General features: G+C 41.2%; 1 protein-coding gene across 2 annotated transcripts in view; it reads right to left on the reverse strand.

The window, feature by feature from the left end:
• LOC123760894 (protein Star-like) overlaps positions 1 to 25,243 on the reverse strand; it is a 198,745-nt gene extending 173,502 nt beyond the window's left edge. For both annotated transcript variants that reach the window (XR_011229371.1, XM_069329087.1), the window contains exon 1: positions 25,129 to 25,243. The gene's annotated coding sequence lies outside the window, so the exon portion shown is untranslated. The remainder of the gene's footprint in view (positions 1 to 25,128) is intronic.
• Positions 25,244 to 25,802: the final 559 nt, after the last annotated feature.

Below are 25,802 nucleotides of genomic sequence, written 5' to 3' on the forward strand. Positions count from 1 at the left end.
ACCATGCCACTACAATACACCACTACACCACGGCATTACACCATGCCACTATACCAGGCTACTACACCACACCACTACACCACGCAACTACACCACGCCATTACACCACACCACTACACCACACCACTACACCATGCCACTACATAACACCACTACACCACACCACTACACCACGCCACTACACCACAGCACTACACCATGCCACTACACCAGTCTACTATACCAGGCTACAACACCACACCAATACACCACGCCACTACACCACACTACTACACAACACCACACCACTACACCACACCACTATTCCAGGCTACTACACATCACCACTACACCACGTCACTACACCAATCCACTAAACCATGCATCTACACCATGCCACTACACCACACCACTACACCCTGCCACTACACCACACTACTACACCACGCCACTACACCACACTACTACACGCAACTACACCACACCACTACTCCACACCACTACACCAGACTACTATACGAGGCTTCTACACCACACCACTACACGACGCCACTACACGCCACAGCCCCGCACCACCACACCACGTCACAACACTACACCACATCACTATACCAGGCAACTACACCACACCACTACTCCACGTCACTACACCATGCCACTACACCCCACTACACAACGCTACTATACCACGCCACTACACCACGGCACTATACCACTCCGCTATACCACACCACTACACCAGACTACTATACTAGTCTACTACACCACACCACTACTCCACACTACTCCACCTCTACACCATGCCACTACACCAGGCTACTACACCATGGCACTATGCCACTACACCATGCCACTGCACCACACCACTACACCACACCAATACACCTCGCCACTACACCAGACTACTATACCAGGCTACTACACCACACTTTACACCACACCACTACACCTCGCCACTAACAACGCCACTACACCACACCACTACACCACACCACTACACCACATCACAACACAATGGCACTACACCATGCCACTACACCAGACTACTATACCAGGCTACAACACCAAACCACTGAAACATGCCAATACACCATGCCACTACACCACAGAACTACACCATGCCACTACACAACACCACTACACCACACCACTACACCACGCCAATACACCAGACTACTATACCAGGCTACTACACCACACCACTACACCACACTAGTACACCACGCCACTACACCACGCCACTAAACCACACAACTACACCACACCACTACACCACGTCACTACACCACGCCACTACACCATACTACTATACCAGGCTACTACACTACACCACTCTACTACACCAAGCCACTACACTACACCACACCACTACACCATGCCGTTACACCACGCCACTAAACCAGACTACTACACCAGGCTACTACACCACACCACTACACCTGACTACTACACTAGGCTTCTACACCACACCACTACACCAGGCTACTACACCACACCACTACACCAGACTATTACACCAGGCTACTACACCATGCCACTACACCTGGCCACTACACCAGGCAACTACACCATGCTACTACACCATGCCACTACACCACACTACTACACCTCACGACTACACCATGCCACTACACCAGGCTTCTACACTATGCAAATACACCAGGCTACTACACCACACCACTACACCCAGCTACTAGACAACACCACTACACGGCTACAACACCACGCTACTTCACCAGGCCAATACACTATGCTACTACAAATGATAAATGAATAAAAATTAAGAGCCCACCTTTTTTATGATGCTTTATTTTACCAAATGTTTATTTTACCAAATATATTTTTATATTTTCACATTTCCTATTTTATTTATATATGAGCATTTTAACTTGAAACACTTTATAAAGGTTGTCACAAAGTTTCAAATTAGGTACAAAAGGGGTCACAAAGTTTCAAATTAGGGTACAAAAGGGGTCACAAAGTTTCATATTAGGTACAAAAGGGGTCAAAAAGTTTCATATTAGGGTACAAAAGGGGTTACAAAGTTTCAAATTAGGGTTAGATACATAGGTTTTGGTTAAAAGTTTTGGAAACCTATTTAATTACATACAAAATAACATATCTAATTCGTGAAAACAAACGTTTCCAATCCCTTCAAAAACTTTTCAGGAATGTTGTGGAAACTTGAAATTGTTTGTTGGTAATACACCTTTGTTCCCATAGCATCTAAAACGCACAGCCCCTGGGGCAAGAGTGCCTTGGGATTTCTCAAGGATTTCCCCCTCCTCATGGAGGGAGGAAAGGGGAAGAGGAGGGGAAAATAAAAGGTCGATGAGGAGAGGGAAGAGGTAAGAGAAAGGGGGGGTTAAGGAGGGGGATGGGTAAGAGAAGGGGGGGATGAAGAGGAAGGGGGAAGAGGATGGGTAAGAGAAGGGGGAAGGGGTAAGAGAAGGGGGGGTTAGGAGGGGGAGGGGTAAGAGAAGGGGGGGGGATGAGGAGGAGGGGGGTGAAGTTAGGACCATAATGGTTGTCGGGGTGGGTGACGTGTCTGAACACTTGCGAGAGCTCTCAAATTATGAAACGAAATGTTGTAAATATAAAAAATGTCGTAAATATGCAGCAAGGAAATAAGACCACTACACCACTCTACTACACCAAGCCACTACACTACACCACACCACTACACCATGCCATTACACCACGCCACTACACCAGGCTACTACACCGCACCACTACACCACGCCACTACACAACGACCCTATACCACGCTACAACACAACGCCACTACACCATGCCACTACACCACGCCACTATACCAGGCTACTACACCATGCCACTACCCCACTCCACTATACCAGGCTACTACACCATGTCACTACCCGATGCCACTATACCAGGCTACTACACAACGCCACTACACCACGCCACTATACCAGGCTACTACACCACACTACTATACCAGGCTACTACACCATGCCACTACACAATGCTATTATACCAGGCTACAACACCATGATAGTACACCACTACACCAGTCTACTACACCATGCCACTACACCACACCACTACACAATGCCAATACACCATGCCACTATACCAGGCTACTACACCGCGCCACTACACCACGCCACTACACTATGCCACTAGTCCAGACTACTATACCAGGCCACTACACCACGCAATTATACCAGGTTACTACACCACGGCACTACACCATGCCACTACACCAGACTACTATACCAGGCTATTACATCACACCATGCCACTACACCACCCCACTACACCACGCCACTACACCATGCCACTACACCAGACTACTATACCAGGCTACTACACCACACCATGCCACTACAATATGTCACTAAACCACACAACCTCACCACGCCACTACACCACACCACTACACAATGCCACTACTCCAGGCTACTACACCACACTACTACACCACAACACTACACCACACCACTACACCATGCCACTACACCACACAACTACACCATGCCACTACACCACGCCACTACACCACACCACTACACCACACCACTACACAACACCACTACACCACACCACACCACTACACCACACCACTAAACAAAACTACACTACAAAACCCCACGACACCACACCACTATTCCAGGTTACTGCACCACACCACTACACCATGCCACTACACCACTCCACTAAACCATGCCACTACACCACGCCACTATTCCACGCCCCTTATACCACGTCACTACACTACTCCAGACTACTACACCACATCACTACACTAAACAACTACACCACGCCACTGCACCAGGCTACCACACCACATCACTACACCACGTCACTACACCATGCCACTACACCACACCACTACACAACGGCACTACACCATGCCAATATACTAGGCTACCGAACCACACTACCACACCATGCCACTACACAACACCACTACACCGCGCCACTACACCACACCACTACACCACACCACACAACTACACCAGACTACTATTCCAGGTTACTACACCAAACCATTACATGACTGTCACTACACGCCACTACACCACACCACTACACCACGCCACTACACCACAGCACTACACCACGTCACTATACCAGGCTACTACACAAGACCACTACACCACGTCCCTACACCATGCCACTACATAACACTACACAATGCCACTACACAGCACTACTACACCACGCCACTGTACCACTCTGCTATACCATGCCACTACACCAGACTACTATACCAGGCTACAACACCAAACCACTAAAACACGCCACTACACAACGCCACTACACCACACCACTACACAACACCACACCACTATTCCAGGCTGCTACACAACACCACTACACCACGTCACTACACCACTCAATTAAACCATGCCACTACACCACACCACTTCACCACACAACTACACCATGCCAATATACCAGGCTACTACACCACACCACTACACCGCACTAGTACTCCACTACACCACACCACTACACCACACAACTACACCACACCACTACACCACACCACTACACCACGCCACTACACCAGACTACTATACCAGGCTACTACACCACACCACTACACGACGCCACTACACGCCACTACACCACACCACTATTTCACCCAACAACACCACAGCACTACAGAACGTCACTATAACAGGCTACTACACCACACCACTACACCACGTCACTACACCATGCCACTACACGCCACTACACAATGCCATTACACAATGCTATTATACCACACCATTACACCATGCCATTATACCACTCCGCTATACTACACCACTACACCAGTCTACTACACCACACCACTACACCACACCACTTCAGCACGGCACTACACCATGCCACTATGCCAGGCTACTACACCATGCCACTACACCATGCCACTACACCAGACTACTATACCAGACAACTACACCACACCACTACACCACACCACTATACCACGCCACTATACCATGCCACTATACCACGTCACAACTCCAGACTACTATACCAGGCTACTACACCACACCACTACACCACGCCACTACACCAGGCTACGACAACACACCACTACACCACGCCATAGCACCACTACACCATGCCACTACATAATGCCACTACTCCACGCCACTACACAACACCTCTACACCACGCCAGTACACCAGACTACTATACCTGACAACTACACCACACCATTCCACGACGCCACTACACGCCACTGCACCACACCACTACACCACGCCATTACACCACAGCACTACACCATGCCACTACAATACATCACTACACCACGGCATTACACCATGCCACTATACCAGGCTACTACACCACACCACTACACCACGCAATTACACCACGCCATTACTCCACACCACTACACCACACCACTACACCACACCACTACACCATGCCACTACATAACACCACTACACCACACCACACCACTACACCACGCCACTACACCAGACTCTATGCCAGGCTATTACACCACACCACTACACCATGCCACTACACCACACCCCTACACCACACTACTACACAACACCACTACACCACAGCACTACACCATGCCACTACACCCGTCTACTATACCAGGCTACAACACCACACCACTACACCACGCCACTACACCACACTACTACCCAACACCACACCACTACACCACACCACTATTCCAGGCTACTACACATCACCACTACACCACGTCACTTCACCAATCCACTAAACCACGCCACTACACCATGCCACTACATAACACCACTAAACCCTGCCACTACACCACAGTACTACACCACGCAACTACACCACACCACTACACCACACCACTACACCAGACTACTATACGAGGCTACTACACCACACCACTACACGACGCAACTACACGCCACAACCCCACATCACCACACCAAGCCACAACACTACACCACATCACTATACCAGGCAACTACACCACACCACTACTCCACGTCACTACACCATGCCACTACACCCCACTACACAACGCCACTACACAACGCTACTATACCACGCTACTACACCACGGCACTATACCACTCCGCTATACCACACCACTACACCAGACTACTATACTAGGCTACTACACCACACCACTACTCCACACCACTTCACCTCTACACCATGCCACTACACCAGGCTACTACACCACGGAACTTTGCCACTACACCATGCCACTACACCACAGCACTACACCACACCAATACACCTCGCCACTACTCCAGACTACTATACCAGGCTACTACACCACACCATTACACCACACCACTACACCTCGCCACTAACAACGCCACTACACCACACCACTACACCACACCACAACACCATGGCACTACACCATGCCACTACACCAGACTACTATACCAGGCTACAACACCAAACCACTAAAACATGCCACTACACAACGCCACTACACCACACCACTACACTACACCACACCACTATTCCAGGCTACTACACAACACCACTACACCACGTCACTACACCACTCCACTAAACCATGCCACTACACCATGCCACTACACCACAACACTACACCACAGAACTACACCATGCCACTACACCACACCACTACACCACACCACTACACCACGCCACTACACCAGACTACTATACCAGGCTACTACACCACACCACTACTCCACACTAGTACACCACGCCACTACACCACACCACTACACCACACAACTACACCACACCACTACACCACACCACTACACCACACCACTACACCACGCCACTACACCAGACTACTATACCAGGCTACTACACCACACCACTACACGACACCACTACACGCCACTACACCACACCACTATTTCACGCAACAACTCCATAGCACTACACAACGTCACTATAATAGGCTACTACACCACACCACTACACCACGTCACCACACCATGCCACTACACGCCACTACACAATGCCATTACACAACGCTACTATACCACACCACTACACCATCCAATTATACCACTCCGCTATATCACACCACTACACAAGACTTCTATACTAGGCTACTACACCACACCACTACTCCACACCACTACACTACTACACAACACCACTACACCACAGCACTACACTATTCCACTACACCAGTCTACTATACGAGGCTACAACACCACACCACTACACCACGCCACTACACCACACCACTACACCACACCACTATTCCAGGCTACTACACATCACCACTACACCACGTCACTACACCAATCCACTAAACCACGCCACTACACCATGCCACTACACCACACCACTACACCCTGCCACTTCACCACACTACTACACCACGCAACAACACCACACTACTACACCATGCAACTACACCACACCACTACACCACACCATTACACCAGACTACTATACGAGGCTTCTACACCACACCACTACACGACGCCACTACACGCCACAACCCCACACCACCACACCACGCCACAACACTACACCACATCACTATACCAGGCAACTACACCACACCACTACTCCACGTCACTACACCATGCCACTACACAACGCCACTACACAACGCTACTATACCACGCTACTACACCACGGCACTATACCACTCCGCTATACCACACCACTACACCAGACTACTATACTAGGCTACTACACCACACCACTACTCCACACCACTCCACCTCTACACCATGCCACTACACCATGCCACTACACCACACCACTACACCACAGCAATACACCTCGCCACTACACCAGACTACTATACTAGGCTACTACACCACACCACTACTCCACACCACTCCACCTCTACACCATGCCACTACACCATGCCACTACACCACACCACTACACCACACCATTACACCACACCACTACACCTCGCCACTAACAACGCCACTACACCACCCCACTACACCACACCACAACACCATGGCACTACACCATGCCACTACACCAGACTACTATACCAGGCTATAACACCAAACCACTAAAACATGCCACTACACAACGCCACTACACCACACCACTACACAACACCACACCACTATTCCAGGCTACTACACAACACCACTACACCACGTCACTACACCACTCCACTAAACCATGCCACTACACCATGCCACTACACCACACCACTACAACACAGAACTACACCATGCCACTACACCACACCACTACACTACACCACTAAACCACGCCACTACACCAGACTACTATACCAGGCTACTACACCACACCACTACACCACACTAGTACACCACGCCACTACACCACACCACTACACCACACAACTACACCACACCACTACACCACACCACTACACCACGCCACTACACTAGACTACTATACCAGGCTACTACACCACACCACTACACGACACCACTACACGCCACTACACCACAATACTATTTCACGCAACAACACCATAGCACTACACAACGTCCCTATAACAGGCTACTACACCACATCACTACACCACGTCACTACACCACGTCACTACACCATGCCACTACACGCCACTACACCATGCCATTATACCACTCCGCTATACCACACCACTACACCAGACTACTATACTAGGCTACTACACCACACCACTACACCTCTACACCATGCCACTACACCAGGCTACTACACCACGCCACTACATCACACTACTACACCATGCCACTACACCAGACTACTATACCAGGTAACTACACCCCACCACGTGACTATACCACGCCACTATACCACGTCTCAACTCCAGACTACTATACCAGGCTACTACACCACACCACTAAACTATGCCACTACACCAGGCTACGACACCACACCACCACACTATTACACCACGCCAGTACACCACTACACCACTCCACTACACCATGCCACTACTCCACAACAGTACACCACAGCACTACACTATGCAAGGCCCGATTTGACTAATAGGCCGAGTGATTTTCGATATTTTCAATAAATTGTTTCCTATTGGTTTATTTTAAGTATTATTATTATATTATATTAAGAACATAAATTACTGATTTAGTTATTTTAGTTTAGGTTATGTTAAGACAGGTTAGGTTAGGTTAGGTAGGGTTGGTTAGGTTCGGTCATATATCTACGTTAATTTTAACTCCAATAAAAAAAAATTTGACCTCATACATAATGAAATGGGTAGCTTTATCATTTCATAAGAAAAAAATTAGAGAAAATATATTAATTCTGGAAACTTGGCTTATTAGGCAAATCGGGCCTTGCATAGTAGGCTGAGAAGTGCGTTCTGGCTACTAGGTACGACATATATATATATATATATATATATATATATATATATATATATATATATATGTCGTACCTAATAGCCAGAACGCACTTGTCAGCCTACTATGCAAGGCCCGATTTGCCTAATAAGCCAAGTTTTCCTGAATTAATTTATTTTCTCTATTTTTTTTCTTATGAAGTGATAAATCTACCCATTTCATTATGTATGTTGTCAATTTCTTTTTTTTGGAGTTTAAATTAACGTAGATATATGACCAAACCTAACCAACCCTACCTAACCTAACCTAACCTATCTTCATAGGTTAGGTTAGGTTAGGTAGCCGAAAAAGTTAGGTTAGGTTAGGTTAGGTAGGTTAGGTAGTCGAAAAACAATTAATTCATGAAAACTTGGCTTATTAGTCAAATTGGGCCTTGCATAGTAGGCTGATAAGTGAGTTCTGGCTACTAGGTACGACATATATATATATATATACATATATATGTCGTACCTAGTAGCCAGAACTCACTTTTTGGCCTACTATTCAAGGCCCGATTTGCCTTATAAGCCAAGTTTTCCTGAATTAATATATTTTTTCTAATTTTTTTCTTATGAAATGATAAAGCTACCCATTTCATTATGTATGAGGTCAATTTTTTTTTATTGGAGTTAAAATTAACGTAGATATATGACCGAACCTAACCAACCAAACCTAACCTAACCTAACCTATATTTATAGGTAAGGTTAGGTTAGGTAGCCAAAAAAAGCTAGGTTAGGTTAGGTTAGGTAGGTTAGGTAGACGAAAAAACATTAATTCATGAAAACTTGGCTTATTAGGCAAATCGGGCCTTGAATAGTAGGCTGAGAAGTGCGTTCTGGCTATTAGGTACGACATATATATATATATATATATATATATACATATATATATGTATATATATATATATATATATATATATATATATATATATATATATATATATATATATATATATATATATATATATATATATATATATATATATATATATATATATATATATATATATATATATATGTCGTACCTAATAGCCAGAACGCACTTCTCAGCCTACTATTCAAGGCCCGATTTGCCTAATAAGCCAAGTTTTCATGAATTAATGTTTTTTCGTCTATCTAACCTACCTAACCTAACCTAACCTAGCATTTTTTGGCTACCTAACCTAACCTTACCTATAAATATAGGTTAGGTTAGGTAGGGTTGGTTAGGTTCGGTCATATATCTGCGTTAATTTTAACTCCAATAAAAAAAAATTGACCTCGTACATAGAGAAAAGGGTTGCTTTATCATTTCATAAGAAAAAAATTATAGTAAATATATTAATTCATTAAAACTTGGCTTATTAGGCAAATCGGGCCTTAAATAGTTGGCTGAGAAGTGAGTTCTGGCTACTAGGTACGACATATATATATATATATATATATATGACCGAAAAAGTAAGATTAATAACATTCTAACACGAATTTTCTCAATCTTTCGTACATTTCTTTTCACTGTTGGAGGTAATTCAAAAATCAATTCTCCAAAATTCATTTTTATTTCTAGTCTGACGCGACACTTGAGCGCGTATCGTAAAACTTATTACATTTTCAAAGACTTTACACATACACAACTGAATAGAACTTACACATCTCCGATTTGTTTATATCTACATTTGAGTGAGGTGGATGGGGTGAGGTGGTATTAATAGGGTATTAATTTCATCAACACAAGACAGAACACGAAACAATGGGTATTGAAATGGAAGTGATTGTAGAAAGCCTATTGGTCCATATTTCTTGATGCTTCTATATTGGGGCGGAGTCTTGAGGTGGGTAGAATATAGTTGTGCATTAATTGGCTGTTGATTGCTGGTGTTGACTTCTTAATGTGTAGTGCCTCGCAAACGTCAAGCCGCCTGCTATCGCTGTATCTATCGATGATTTCTGTGTTGTTTACTAGGATTTCTCTGGCGATGGTTTGGTTGTGGGAAGAGATTATATGTTCCTTAATGGAGCCCTGTTGCTTATGCATCGTTAAACGCCTGGAAAGAGATGTTGTTGTCTTGCCTATATACTGAGTTTTTTGAGGCTTACAGTCCCCAAGAGGGCATTTGAAGGCATAGACGACCTTGGTCTCTTTTAAAGCGTTCTGCTTTGTGTCTGGAGAGTTTCTCATGAGTAGGCTGGCCGTTTTCTTGGTTTTTCTTGATAAGGGATAAATGTGAGGTGAAACATAGAGGCTGCCGAAGGCTTATTTTTCCATACGAGGCAGCTCCTATCTAAACACAAAGATTAATCAAGTGTAATTGGCCTATTATGTTGGACATTGTCTTCTGTGTTGGCATCGATATGTTCTTGTCTTGTCCTTACTCTCATGGTGGGTAGAGTAAATACTTCCGTGATTTGGGTGTTCATGGTAGGTCGCTCTATTCTTATGTGAATTGCCTCAAGAATTTGTAATCTTCTTGCATTAAGTTTTAGGTTTTGTCTATTATGCAGGTATTCTTGTTCAACATTTCTCTTGTTAGAGTAATGTCATGGGCTTGTCTCATGTGATTCCTAGGGGCACCAGATTGAAGATGGCATGTCAAACGCCTCGTCAGCTTGGTCGACGTCATACCTATGTACTTACATTGAAGGTTACATCCTTCGTGGGGGCAAGTGTACATGTATACAACACTTGACTGCTGTAGAAGGTTCTCCGTCGGCTTCGGGCTGTTTTTGATAAGGAGTTCGGAAGTTTTCTTGGTTTTGTAGAATATTATCAGGTTTATGTTTTGGTTAGGAGTAGTGCTTTTTACTCCTTTACGGATTATTTCTTTCATTATTCTTTCCTCTTTTATATGTTCACTGTGCATGGTTGATTTGTAATATAATTTTATTGGGGGTGTTGTGGTTTCTGTTCTAGGTTCTGATTTATACCAACGGTCCAAGTGTCTTCTTATAGCAGCGTTTATTTCCGCGTTGCTATATCCGTTGTTCACCAATACTTGAGTTACTCTTTCAAACTCTCTACTCACGTTGCTCCATTCAGAGCAGTGGGTAAGCGCTCGACGAATATAAGCATTGAGAACACTGGCTTTGTATCTTTGGGGGCACTCACTTCTACCGTTCAGGAATAACCCTATGTTGGTGGGCTTGGTATATACGTTGGTGCTTAAAGAGGTTCCTGTTTTTGTTATTAGTACATCCAGGAATGGCAGACTGTTATTTTCACTATTTTCATGTGTAAATCGGAGTACTGACTCTCTCTCTAGGTGTCTTTTTAGGTCAATTAGTTCATCTGAGTCTTTTACTATTAGGAATATGTCATCTACATAACGGCAGTATACAGTTGGTTTTTGTCTGCTACTGAAGACCCTGTCTTCCCTGTATCCATACACTCCAAGTAAGTTTAGTCTACAATCATCAGCAGATTTCCTAGAATTGATCAAATCTACCCAGCCCGATGGAATCATCGCTTCCCTGGACGTTGAATCCCTATTTACCAACGTCCCAGTCGACACAACCATAGGAATGATACTGGACAGAGTATACAGAGACGAGAGCACCCCCAAATTAGACATACCTGAGCCACACTTGAAAAGTCTTCTCGAAGCATGTACAAAGGAAGCCCCTTTCATCAGTCCACAAGGATACATGTATTTACAAATAGACGGAGTAGCAATGGGCTCCCCCTTAGGAGTTTTATTTGCTAATTTTTATATGGGAACCATCGAAGATATATATATATATATATATATATATATATATATATATATATATATATATATATATATATATATATATATATATATATATATATATATATATATATATGCAATAATGACAGTGCATTACATATTTTGCATATATATATATATATATATATATATATATATATATATATATATATATATATATATATATATATATATATATATATATGCAAAATATGACAGTGCAATAATATATATATATATATATATATATATATATATATATATATATATATATATATATATATATATATATATATATATATGTTTCATTGAATATGACCGCATATTCTGTATTTATTATTTTCTGGTTTAGGGCTTCTATCCCTCTGACTATTTTCTTAGCATCAGGGCTTAATTGGAATAGGAGTTCTCCAAAACTCATTTTCGTACTTTTAAGGTGAAGAAAAGAAGTGATTTACTATAGAGTGTATTTATTTGTATAATTTCCACGACGTTTCGAACCTCCATGGTTCATTCTCAAGTGAACAATCTTACAATACTAGTTGATTTTATACCCGCATTAGGTCAGGTGATAATACAATGAAGGTGAAAAACATGGGGGGATACATAAGGGATAAACATAGGGGCTGCAGAAGGCTTATTGGCCCATACGAGGCATCTCCTATCTAAACACAAAGATTAATCCAGTGTAATTGGCCTGTTATGTTGGACATTGTCTTCTGTGTTGGCATCGATATGTTCTTGTCTTGTCCTTACTCTCATGGTGGGTAGAGTAAATAGTTCCGTGATTTGGGTGTTCATGGTAGGTCGCTCTATTCTTATGTGAATTGCCTCAAGAATTTGTAATCTTCTTGAATCTTGGGTTTTGTCTATTATGCAAGTATTCTTGTTCAACATTTCTCTTGTTAGAGTAATGTCATGGGCTTGTCTCATGTGATTCCTAGGGGCACCAGATTGAAGATGGCATGTCAAACGCCTCGTCAGCTTGGTCGACGTCATACCTATGTACTTACATTGAAGGTTACATCCTTCGTGGGGGCAAGTGTACATGTATACAACGCTTGACTGCTGTAGAGGGTTCTCCGTCGGCTTCGGGCTGTTTTTGATAAGGAGTTCGGAAGTCTTCTTGGTTTTGTAGAATATTATCAGGTTTATGTTTTGGTTAGGAGTAGTGCTTTTTACTCCTTTACGGATTATTTCTTTCATTATTCTTTCCTCTTTTATATGTTCACTGTGCATGGTTGATTTGTAATATAATTTTATTGGGGGTGTTGTGGTTTCTGTTCTAGGTTCTGAATTATACCAACGGTCCAAGTGTCTTCTTATAGCAGCGTTTATTTCCGCGTTGCTATATCCGTTGTTCACCAATACCTGAGTTACTCTTTCAAACTCTCTACTCACGTTGCTCCATTCAGAGCAGTGGGTAAGCGCTCGACGAATATAAGCATTGAGAACACTGGCTTTGTATCTTTGGGGGCACTCACTTCTACCGTTCAGGCATAATCCTATGTTGGTGGGCTTGGTATATACGTTGGTGCTTAAAGAGGTTCCTGTTTTTGTTATTAGTACATCCAAGAATGGCAGACTGTTATTTTCACTATTTTCATGTGTAAATCGGAGTACTGACTCTCTCTCTAGGTGTCTTTTTAGGTCAATTAGTTCATCTGAGTCTTTTACTATTACGAATATGTCATCTACATAACGGCAGTATACAGTTGGTTTTTGTCTGCTACTGAAGACCCTATCTTCGATGGTTCCCATATAAAAATTAGCAAATAAAACTCCCAAGGGGGAGCCCATTGCTACTCCGTCTATCTGTAAATACATGTCTCCTTGTGGACTGATGAAAGGGGCTTCCTTTGTACATGCTTCGAGAAGACTTTTCAAGTGTGGCTCAGGTATGTCTAATTTGGGGGTGCTCTCGTCTCTGTATACTCTGTCCAGTATCATTCCTATGGTTGTGTCGACTGGGACGTTGGTAAAAAGGGATTCAACGTCCAGGGAAGCGATGATTCCATCGGGCTGGGTAGATTTGATCAATTCTAGGAAATCTGCTGATGATTGTAGACTAAACTTACTTGGAGTGTATGGAGTTAGGAGTTCATTGAGTTTTTTTGCCAGGTGATAAGTTGGGGTTGGTATTTGGCTGATTATAGGGCGTAGTGGGTTACCTGGTTTATGCGTCTTAACATTGCCGTAGGCATATCCTAAGCCATAGTCGCCTTGAAGTTTATTGAAATGCACACTACCTTTCTTTGCGTTGATTGCTGTAATTGTTTTGTTTACTTTCCGCTTAAGGTCTTCTACGGGGTTCCTCGTGATTCGTTGAAATTTGGAGTCGTCACTTAGGATGTCGCTAATTTTGTTCATGTATTCATGGGTAGGAATCAATACATATGCTGCTGTTTTGTCGGCTTTTCTTATTGTTACGTCTTTCAGATTTTTTAGTTGTTTCGCTGCTTCTTTGAGTCGTGGGGTTAAGATTGTAGATGAATATGTTCCTCGTTTTTTCCCTGCTTCTGCAAGTAGTTCAGCTTGAAGTGTGTCCGTGGTGATGACTTTTTTGTTGTCTTCTAGCTTATGGATATCGTCCAGAAGCATTTCGATTTCCAGGCGTTTTTGATGCATCTTTGGTTTAGATAAGAATTGACAATTTAGACCAAGATTTAAGAGGTCTCGTTGGTCCTGGGTAAGATCATAAGAAGTCAGGTTAAAGTAGCCATCTTTAGGACGAGGGATTTTTAGCTGTCCACCGTTTAGGGATGTTAACTTACGGAGTGTCTTTGTTTCTACAAGAGTTTTATGTTGTTGTTTCAGGTTAAATAGTTCACTGTTGATGGTTTGCTTGAGTTGGATAGGGATGTCGTACTGGGTCCATTTGTTTAACAGATGCTCCGCCTGCTCTATAAAGGTTTGGAGGGCTTCCTTCTTCTTGTTTAGTTGATGCCGAATGAGCTCTTGCCTATACCTATAGGTAAACTCTGTATTGCGGACTGCTGGGTCATGTGGGTTTATATTGGTGTATACTGGCAGCAGGTTTTCTTTCAAACATGTTTCATTGAATATGACCGCATATTCTGTATTTATTATTTTCTGGTTTAGGGCTTCTATCCCTCTGACTATTTTCTTAGCATCAGGGCTTAATTGGAATAGGAGTTCTCCAAAACTCATTTTCGTACTTTTAAGGTGAAGAAAAGAAGTGATTTACTATAGAGTGTATTTATTTGTATAATTTCCACGACGTTTCGAACCTCCATGGTTCATTCTCAAGTGAACAATCTTACAATACTAGTTGATTTTATACCCGCATTAGGTCAGGTGATAATACAATGAAGGTGAAAAACATAGGGGGATACATAAGGGATAAACATAGGGGCTGCAGAAGGCTTATTGGCCCATACGAGGCATCTCCTATCTAAACACAAAGATTAATCCAGTGTAATTGGCCTGTTATGTTGGACATTGTCTTCTGTGTTGGCATCGATATGTTCTTGTCTTGTCCTTACTCTCATGGTGGGTAGAGTAAATAGTTCCGTGATTTGGGTGTTCATGGTAGGTCGCTCTATTCTTATGTGAATTGCCTCAAGAATTTGTAATCTTCTTGAATCTTGGGTTTTGTCTATTATGCAAGTATTCTTGTTCAACATTTCTCTTGTTAGAGTAATGTCATGGGCTTGTCTCATGTGATTCCTAGGGGCACCAGATTGAAGATGGCATGTCAAACGCCTCGTCAGCTTGGTCGACGTCATACCTATGTACTTACATTGAAGGTTACATCCTTCGTGGGGGCAAGTGTACATGTATACAACGCTTGACTGCTGTAGAGGGTTCTCCGTCGGCTTCGGGCTGTTTTTGATAAGGAGTTCGGAAGTCTTCTTGGTTTTGTAGAATATTATCAGGTTTATGTTTTGGTTAGGAGTAGTGCTTTTTACTCCTTTACGGATTATTTCTTTCATTATTCTTTCCTCTTTTATATGTTCACTGTGCATGGTTGATTTGTAATATAATTTTATTGGGGGTGTTGTGGTTTCTGTTCTAGGTTCTGAATTATACCAACGGTCCAAGTGTCTTCTTATAGCAGCGTTTATTTCCGCGTTGCTATATCCGTTGTTCACCAATACCTGAGTTACTCTTTCAAACTCTCTACTCACGTTGCTCCATTCAGAGCAGTGGGTAAGCGCTCGACGAATATAAGCATTGAGAACACTGGCTTTGTATCTTTGGGGGCACTCACTTCTACCGTTCAGGCATAATCCTATGTTGGTGGGCTTGGTATATACGTTGGTGCTTAAAGAGGTTCCTGTTTTTGTTATTAGTACATCCAAGAATGGCAGACTGTTATTTTCACTATTTTCATGTGTAAATCGGAGTACTGACTCTCTCTCTAGGTGTCTTTTTAGGTCAATTAGTTCATCTGAGTCTTTTACTATTACGAATATGTCATCTACATAACGGCAGTATACAGTTGGTTTTTGTCTGCTACTGTTTGACATGCCATCTTCAATCTGGTGCCCCTAGGAATCACATGAGACAAGCCCATGACATTACTCTAACAAGAGAAATGTTGAACAAGAATACTTGCATAATAGACAAAACCCAAGATTCAAGAAGATTACAAATTCTTGAGGCAATTCACATAAGAATAGAGCGACCTACCATGAACACCCAAATCACGGAACTATTTACTCTACCCACCATGAGAGTAAGGACAAGACAAGAACATATCGATGCCAACACAGAAGACAATGTCCAACATAACAGGCCAATTACACTGGATTAATCTTTGTGTTTAGATAGGAGATGCCTCGTATGGGCCAATAAGCCTTCTGCAGCCCCTATGTTTATCCCTTATGTATCCCCCCATGTTTTTCACCTTCATTGTATTATCACCTGACCTAATGCGGGTATAAAATCAACTAGTATTGTAAGATTGTTCACTTGAGAATGAACCATGGAGGTTCGAAACGTCGTGGAAATTATACAAATAAATACACTCTATAGTAAATCACTTCTTTTCTTCACCTTAAAAGTACGAAAATGAGTTTTGGAGAACTCCTATTCCAATTAAGCCCTGATGCTAAGAAAATAGTCAGAGGGATAGAAGCCCTAAACCAGAAAATAATAAATACAGAATATGCGGTCATATTCAATGAAACATGTTTGAAAGAAAACCTGCTGCCAGTATACACCAATATAAACCCACATGACCCAGCAGTCCGCAATACAGAGTTTACCTATAGGTATAGGCAAGAGCTCATTCGGCATCAACTAAACAAGAAGAAGGAAGCCCTCCAAACCTTTATAGAGCAGGCGGAGCATCTGTTAAACAAATGGACCCAGTACGACATCCCTATCCAACTCAAGCAAACCATCAACAGTGAACTATTTAACCTGAAACAACAACATAAAACTCTTGTAGAAACAAAGACACTCCGTAAGTTAACATCCCTAAACGGTGGACAGCTAAAAATCCCTCGTCCTAAAGATGGCTACTTTAACCTGACTTCTTATGATCTTACCCAGGACCAACGAGACCTCTTAAATCTTGGTCTAAATTGTCAATTCTTATCTAAACCAAAGATGCATCAAAAACGCCTGGAAATCGAAATGCTTCTGGACGATATCCATAAGCTAGAAGACAACAAAAAAGTCATCACCACGGACACACTTCAAGCTGAACTACTTGCAGAAGCAGGGAAAAAACGAGGAACATATTCATCTACAATCTTAACCCCACGACTCAAAGAAGCAGCGAAACAACTAAAAAATCTGAAAGACGTAACAATAAGAAAAGCCGACAAAACAGCAGCATATGTATTGATTCCTACCCATGAATACATGAACAAAATTAGCGACATCCTAAGTGACGACTCCAAATTTCAACGAATCACGAGGAACCCCGTAGAAGACCTTAAGCGGAAAGTAAACAAAACAATTACAGCAATCAACGCAAAGAAAGGTAGTGTGCATTTCAATAAACTTCAAGGCGACTATGGCTTAGGATATGCCTACGGCAATGTTAAGACGCATAAACCAGGTAACCCACTACGCCCTATAATCAGCCAAATACCAACCCCAACTTATCACCTGGCAAAAAAACTCAATGAACTCCTAACTCCATACACTCCAAGTAAGTTTAGTCTACAATCATCAGCAGATTTCCTAGAATTGATCAAATCTACCCAGCCCGATGGAATCATCGCTTCCCTGGACGTTGAATCCCTTTTTACCAACGTCCCAGTCGACACAACCATAGGAATGATACTGGACAGAGTATACAGAGACGAGAGCACCCCCAAATTAGACATACCTGAGCCACACTTGAAAAGTCTTCTCGAAGCATGTACAAAGGAAGCCCCTTTCATCAGTCCACAAGGAGACATGTATTTACAGATAGACGGAGTAGCAATGGGCTCCCCCTTGGGAGTTTTATTTGCTAATTTTTATATGGGAACCATCGAAGATAGGGTCTTCAGTAGCAGACAAAAACCAACTGTATACTGCCGTTATGTAGATGACATATTCGTAATAGTAAAAGACTCAGATGAACTAATTGACCTAAAAAGACACCTAGAGAGAGAGTCAGTACTCCGATTTACACATGAAAATAGTGAAAATAACAGTCTGCCATTCTTGGATGTACTAATAACAAAAACAGGAACCTCTTTAAGCACCAACGTATATACCAAGCCCACCAACATAGGATTATGCCTGAACGGTAGAAGTGAGTGCCCCCAAAGATACAAAGCCAGTGTTCTCAATGCTTATATTCGTCGAGCGCTTACCCACTGCTCTGAATGGAGCAACGTGAGTAGAGAGTTTGAAAGAGTAACTCAGGTATTGGTGAACAACGGATATAGCAACGCGGAAATAAACGCTGCTATAAGAAGACACTTGGACCGTTGGTATAATTCAGAACCTAGAACAGAAACCACAACACCCCCAATAAAATTATATTACAAATCAACCATGCACAGTGAACATATAAAAGAGGAAAGAATAATGAAAGAAATAATCCGTAAAGGAGTAAAAAGCACTACTCCTAACCAAAACATAAACCTGATAATATTCTACAAAACCAAGAAGACTTCCGAACTCCTTATCAAAAACAGCCCGAAGCCGACGGAGAACCCTCTACAGCAGTCAAGCGTTGTATACATGTACACTTGCCCCCACGAAGGATGTAACCTTCAATGTAAGTACATAGGTATGACGTCGACCAAGCTGACGAGGCGTTTGACATGCCATCTTCAATCTGGTGCCCCTAGGAATCACATGAGACAAGCCCATGACATTACTCTAACAAGAGAAATGTTGAACAAGAATACTTGCATAATAGACAAAACCCAAGATTCAAGAAGATTACAAATTCTTGAGGCAATTCACATAAGAATAGAGCGACCTACCATGAACACCCAAATCACGGAACTATTTACTCTACCCACCATGAGAGTAAGGACAAGACAAGAACATATCGATGCCAACACAGAAGACAATGTCCAACATAACAGGCCAATTACACTGGATTAATCTTTGTGTTTAGATAGGAGATGCCTCGTATGGGCCAATAAGCCTTCTGCAGCCCCTATGTTTATCCCTTATGTATCCCCCCATGTTTTTCACCTTCATTGTATTATCACCTGACCTAATGCGGGTATAAAATCAACTAGTATTGTAAGATTGTTCACTTGAGAATGAACCATGGAGGTTCGAAACGTCGTGGAAATTATACAAATAAATACACTCTATAGTAAATCACTTCTTTTCTTCACCTTAAAAGTACGAAAATGAGTTTTGGAGAACTCCTATTCCAATTAAGCCCTGATGCTAAGAAAATAGTCAGAGGGATAGAAGCCCTAAACCAGAAAATAATAAATACAGAATATGCGGTCATATTCAATGAAACATGTTTGAAAGAAAACCTGCTGCCAGTATACACCAATATATATATATATATATATATATATATATATATATGTCGTACCTAGTAGCCAGAACGCACTTGTCAGCTTACTATGCAAGGCCCGATTTGCTTAATAAGCCAAGTTTCCCGGAATTAATATATTTTCTCTAATTTTTTTCTTATGAAATGATAAAGCTACCCATTTGATTATGTATGAGGTCAATTTTTTTTATTGAAGTTAAAATTAACGTAGATATATGACCGAACCTAACCAACTCTACCTAACCTAACCTAACCTATCTTTATAGGTTAGGTTAGGTTAGGTAGCCGAAAAAGTTAGGTTACGTTAGGTTAGGTAGGTTAGGTAGTCGAAAAACAATTAATTCATGAAAACTTGGCTTATTAGGCAAATCGGGCCTTGCATAGTAGGCTGAGAAGTGCGTTCTGGCTACTAGGTACGACATATATATATATATATATATATATATATATATATATATATATATATATATATATATATATATATATATATATATATGTCGTACCTAATAGCCAGAACGCACTTCTCAGCCTACTATTCAAGGCCCGATTTGCCTAATAAGCCAAGTTTTCATGAATTAATGTTTTTTCGTCTACCTAACCTAACCTAACCTAGCTTTTTTTGGCTACCTAACCTAACCTTACCTATAAATATAGGTTAGGTTAGGTTAGGTAGGGTTGGTTAGGTTCGGTCATATATCTACGTTAATTTTAACTCCAATAAAAAAAAATTGACCTCATACATAGAGAAAAGGGTTGCTTTATCATTTCATAAGAAAAAAATTATAGTAAATATATTAATTCAGGAAAACTTGGCTTATTAGGCAAATCGGGCCTTGAATAGTAGGCTGAGAAGTGAGTTCTGGCTACTAGGTACGACATATATATATATATATATATATATATATATATATATATATATATATATATATATATATATATATGTCGTACCTAATAGCCAGAACGCACTTCTCAGCCTACTATTCAAGGCCCGATTTGCCTAATAAGCCAAGTTTTCATGAATTAATGTTTTTTCGTCTACCTAACCTACCTAACCTAACCTAACCTAGCTTTTTTTGGCTACCTAGCCTAACCTTACCTATAAATATAGGTTAGGTTAGGTTAGGTAGGGTTGGTTAGGTTCGGTCATATATCTACGTTAATTTTAACTCCAATAAAAAAAAATTGACCTCATACATAGAGAAAAGGGTTGCTTTATCATTTCATAAGAAAAAAATTATAGTAAATATATTAATTCAGGAAAACTTGGCTTATTAGGCAAATCGGGCCTTGAATAGTAGGCTGAGAAGTGAGTTCTGGCTACTAGGTACGACATATATATATATATATATATATATATATATATATATATATATATATGTCGTACCTAGTAGCCAGAACTCACTTCTCAGCCTACTATTCAAGGCCCGATTTGCCTAATAAGCCAAGTTTTCCTGAATTAATATATTTACTACAATTTTTTTCTTATGAAATGATAAAGCAACCCTTTTCTCTATGTATGAGGTCAATTTTTTTTTATTGGAGTTAAAATTAACGTAGATATATGACCAAACCTAACCAACCCTACCTAACCTAACCTAACCTATATTTATAGGTAAGGTTAGGTTAGGTAGCCTAAAAAAGCTAGGTTAGGTTAGGTTAGGTAGGTTAGGTAGACGAAAAAACATTAATTCATGAAAACTTGTCTTATTAGGCAAATCGGGCCTTGAATAGTAGGCTGAGAAGTGCGTTCTGGCTATTAGGTACGACATATATATATATATATATATATATATATGTCGTACCTAATAGCCAGAACGCACTTCTCAGCCTACTATTCAAGGCCCGATTTGCCTAATAAGCCAAGTTTTCATGAATTAATGTTTTTTCGTCTACCTAACCTACCTAACCTAACCTAACCTAGCTTTTTTTGGCTACCTAGCCTAACCTTACCTATAAATATAGGTTAGGTTAGGTTAGGTAGGGTTGGTTAGGTTCGGTCATATATCTACGTTAATTTTAACTCCAATAAAAAAAAATTGACCTCATACATAGAGAAAAGGGTTGCTTTATCATTTCATAAGAAAAAAATTATAGTAAATATATTAATTCAGGAAAACTTGGCTTATTAGGCAAATCGGGCCTTGAATAGTAGGCTGAGAAGTGAGTTCTGGCTACTAGGTACGACATATATATATATATATATATATATATATATATATATATATATATATATATATATATATATATATATATATATATATATATGTCGTACCTAGTAGCCAGAACGCACTTTTTGGACTACTATGCAAGGCCCGATTTGCCTAATAAGCCAAGTTTTCCTGAATTAATATGTTTTCTCTAATTTTTTTCTTATGAAATGATAAAGCTACCCATTTTATTATGTATGAGGGAAATTTTTTTTTATTGGAGTTAAAATTAACGTAGATATATGACCGAACCTAACCAACCCTACCTAACCTAACCTAACCTATCTTTATAGGTTAGGTTAGGTTAGGTAGCCGAAAACGTTAGGTTAGGTTAGGTTAGGTAGGTTAGGCAGTCGAAAAAACATTAATTCATGAAAACTAGGCTTATTAGGCAAATCGGGCCTTGCATAGTAGGCATAGAAGTGCGTTCTGGCTACTAGGTACGACATATATATATATATATATATATATATATATATATATATATATATATATATATATATATATATATATATATATATATATATATATATATATATATATATATATATGTCGTACCTAGTAGCCAGAACTCACTTCTCAGCCTACTATGCAAGGCCCGATTTGCCTAATAAGCCAAGTTTTCCTGAATCAATATATTTTCTCTATTTTTTTCTTATGAAATGATAAAGCTACCCATTTCATTATGTATGAGGTCAATTTTTTTTATTTGAGTTAAAATTAACGTAGATATATGACCGAACCTAACCAACCCTACCTAACCTAACCTAACCTATCTTTATAGGTTAGGTTAGGTTAGGTAACCGAAAAAGTTAGGTTAGGTTAGGTTAGGTAGGTTAGGTTGTCGAAAAACAATTAATTCATGAAAACTTGGCTTATTAGGCAAATCGGGCCTTGCATAGTAGGCTGAGAAGTGAGTTCTGGCTACTAGGTACGACATATATATATATATATATATATATATATATATATATATATATATATATATATATATATATATATATATATATATATATATATATGCTACGAGAGTGCGAGGTCAGTGTACTAATGCTACGAGAGTGCGAGGACAGTGCAATAATTCGAGAGTGCGAGGACAGTGCAATAATTCGAGAGAACAGAGAACAGAGTACCAATGCTATAGGAACGCAAGATAATTGAACGAATGCTAGAAAGTGCGAGTCAAGTTTACTAATGTTACAAGAGTGCGAGACCAGTGTACTAATGCCACGAAACTACAAGGAAAGTTTACTAATGTTACGAGAGTGAAAGGCCTGTAAACTAATGCTTGAAGAGAGCGAGGTCAGTGTTCTAATGTTATTGGAGTGCAAGGCCAGTGTACTAATGCTATAGGAGTGCCAGGCGAGTGTACTACTGCTGTAAGAGTGCGAGACCAGTGTGCTACGGCTATAAGAGTGCGAGGCCAGTGTACTTCTGCTATAAAAGTGTGACGCCAGTATACTATTGCTACAGGAGTGCGAGACCAGTTTACTAATGCTATGAGTGTGCGAGACCACTGTACTAATGCTACGAGAGTTCGAGATCTGTGTACTAATGCTATATGAGTGCGAGACCTCTGTAGTATAATTTCAAAAGGGCGAGGCCAGTATACTAATAATACTGGAGTGAGGGTTCTTCTTATCTTGAGGTTATCTTGAAATGATTTCGGGGCTTAGCGTCCCATCGGCCCGGTCCTCAACCAGGCCTCCTATTTTGCTACACATTCCCAGCAAACAGCCCGTACCAGCTGTCTAACTCCCTGGTACCTACTTACAGCTAGGTAGCAGGAGGCATCTGGGTGAAATAAACTCTGCCCATTTCTTTTCGGCTGCACTGGGATCGATCCCGGAACCTCAGTACTACGAATCCGAAGCGCTGTCCTCTCAGCTCTTAGGCTGAGTGGAGAGTTACAACTGGTCAGTGTACTGATGATACTGGAGGGCGAGACCAGTGTTGAATATGTTCATTAATTAATTGCTGTTTAATATTTTGTAAATTTGTAATCCCCTGTGATTAAAAGAAAAGAAAAGTCGGTATAATACCTTGTGAGTTCTGGATATTCGAAGTTGCAGCGCTGTTCGTCCAACTTGTCCTAACGGAAGAACTAGCTAATCTGATTATATGAGACTCTCGTATGCACACTTGTGCGAGAAACAGGTGTTCACAGTATGCGATCTATAGCAATAAATAACAGCAATATTGCAGAGCCAGATAATATAAACGATGAGAGCAACAGTGAGACAGAGTGCATAGATGATGGAATTGGGACGAAAAACGGAGATGGCTCCAATAAATAGGTAGACAAGACAGTCACAGATATAAATACCTTGAAAAACGCAAAACCGGAACACATTTGCAAATTCTACGCTAAAGGAATATGCAAATATGGAAAATTAGGAGCAAAATGCCATTTTCTGCATCCTCGAAAATGCAGGAACATGTTGGAGAGGGGTACATGCCGTTTTGGAACAGGGTGTAGATACTTCCACCCTAAATTATGTCAATTTTCAATTAGGGACAAAAAATGCTACAATCTTCAGTGTCCGGAATTCCATGTGAGAGGTACAGAGCGTTATAGACGGGAAGATCAATATGACACTACTGGAAATTTTTTAGAGGAAGGCAGAAACAGAGTAATAAATATAAGAAAGAGGAACAGTCAGATGGAACCACTACAGGATTACAGAGATTACAGAGGGGAACGGAGATACCCACA

The sequence above is a fragment of the Procambarus clarkii genome, chromosome 3 (assembly GCF_040958095.1).
Source record: "Procambarus clarkii isolate CNS0578487 chromosome 3, FALCON_Pclarkii_2.0, whole genome shotgun sequence".
Lineage (NCBI taxonomy): Eukaryota > Metazoa > Arthropoda > Malacostraca > Decapoda > Cambaridae > Procambarus > Procambarus clarkii.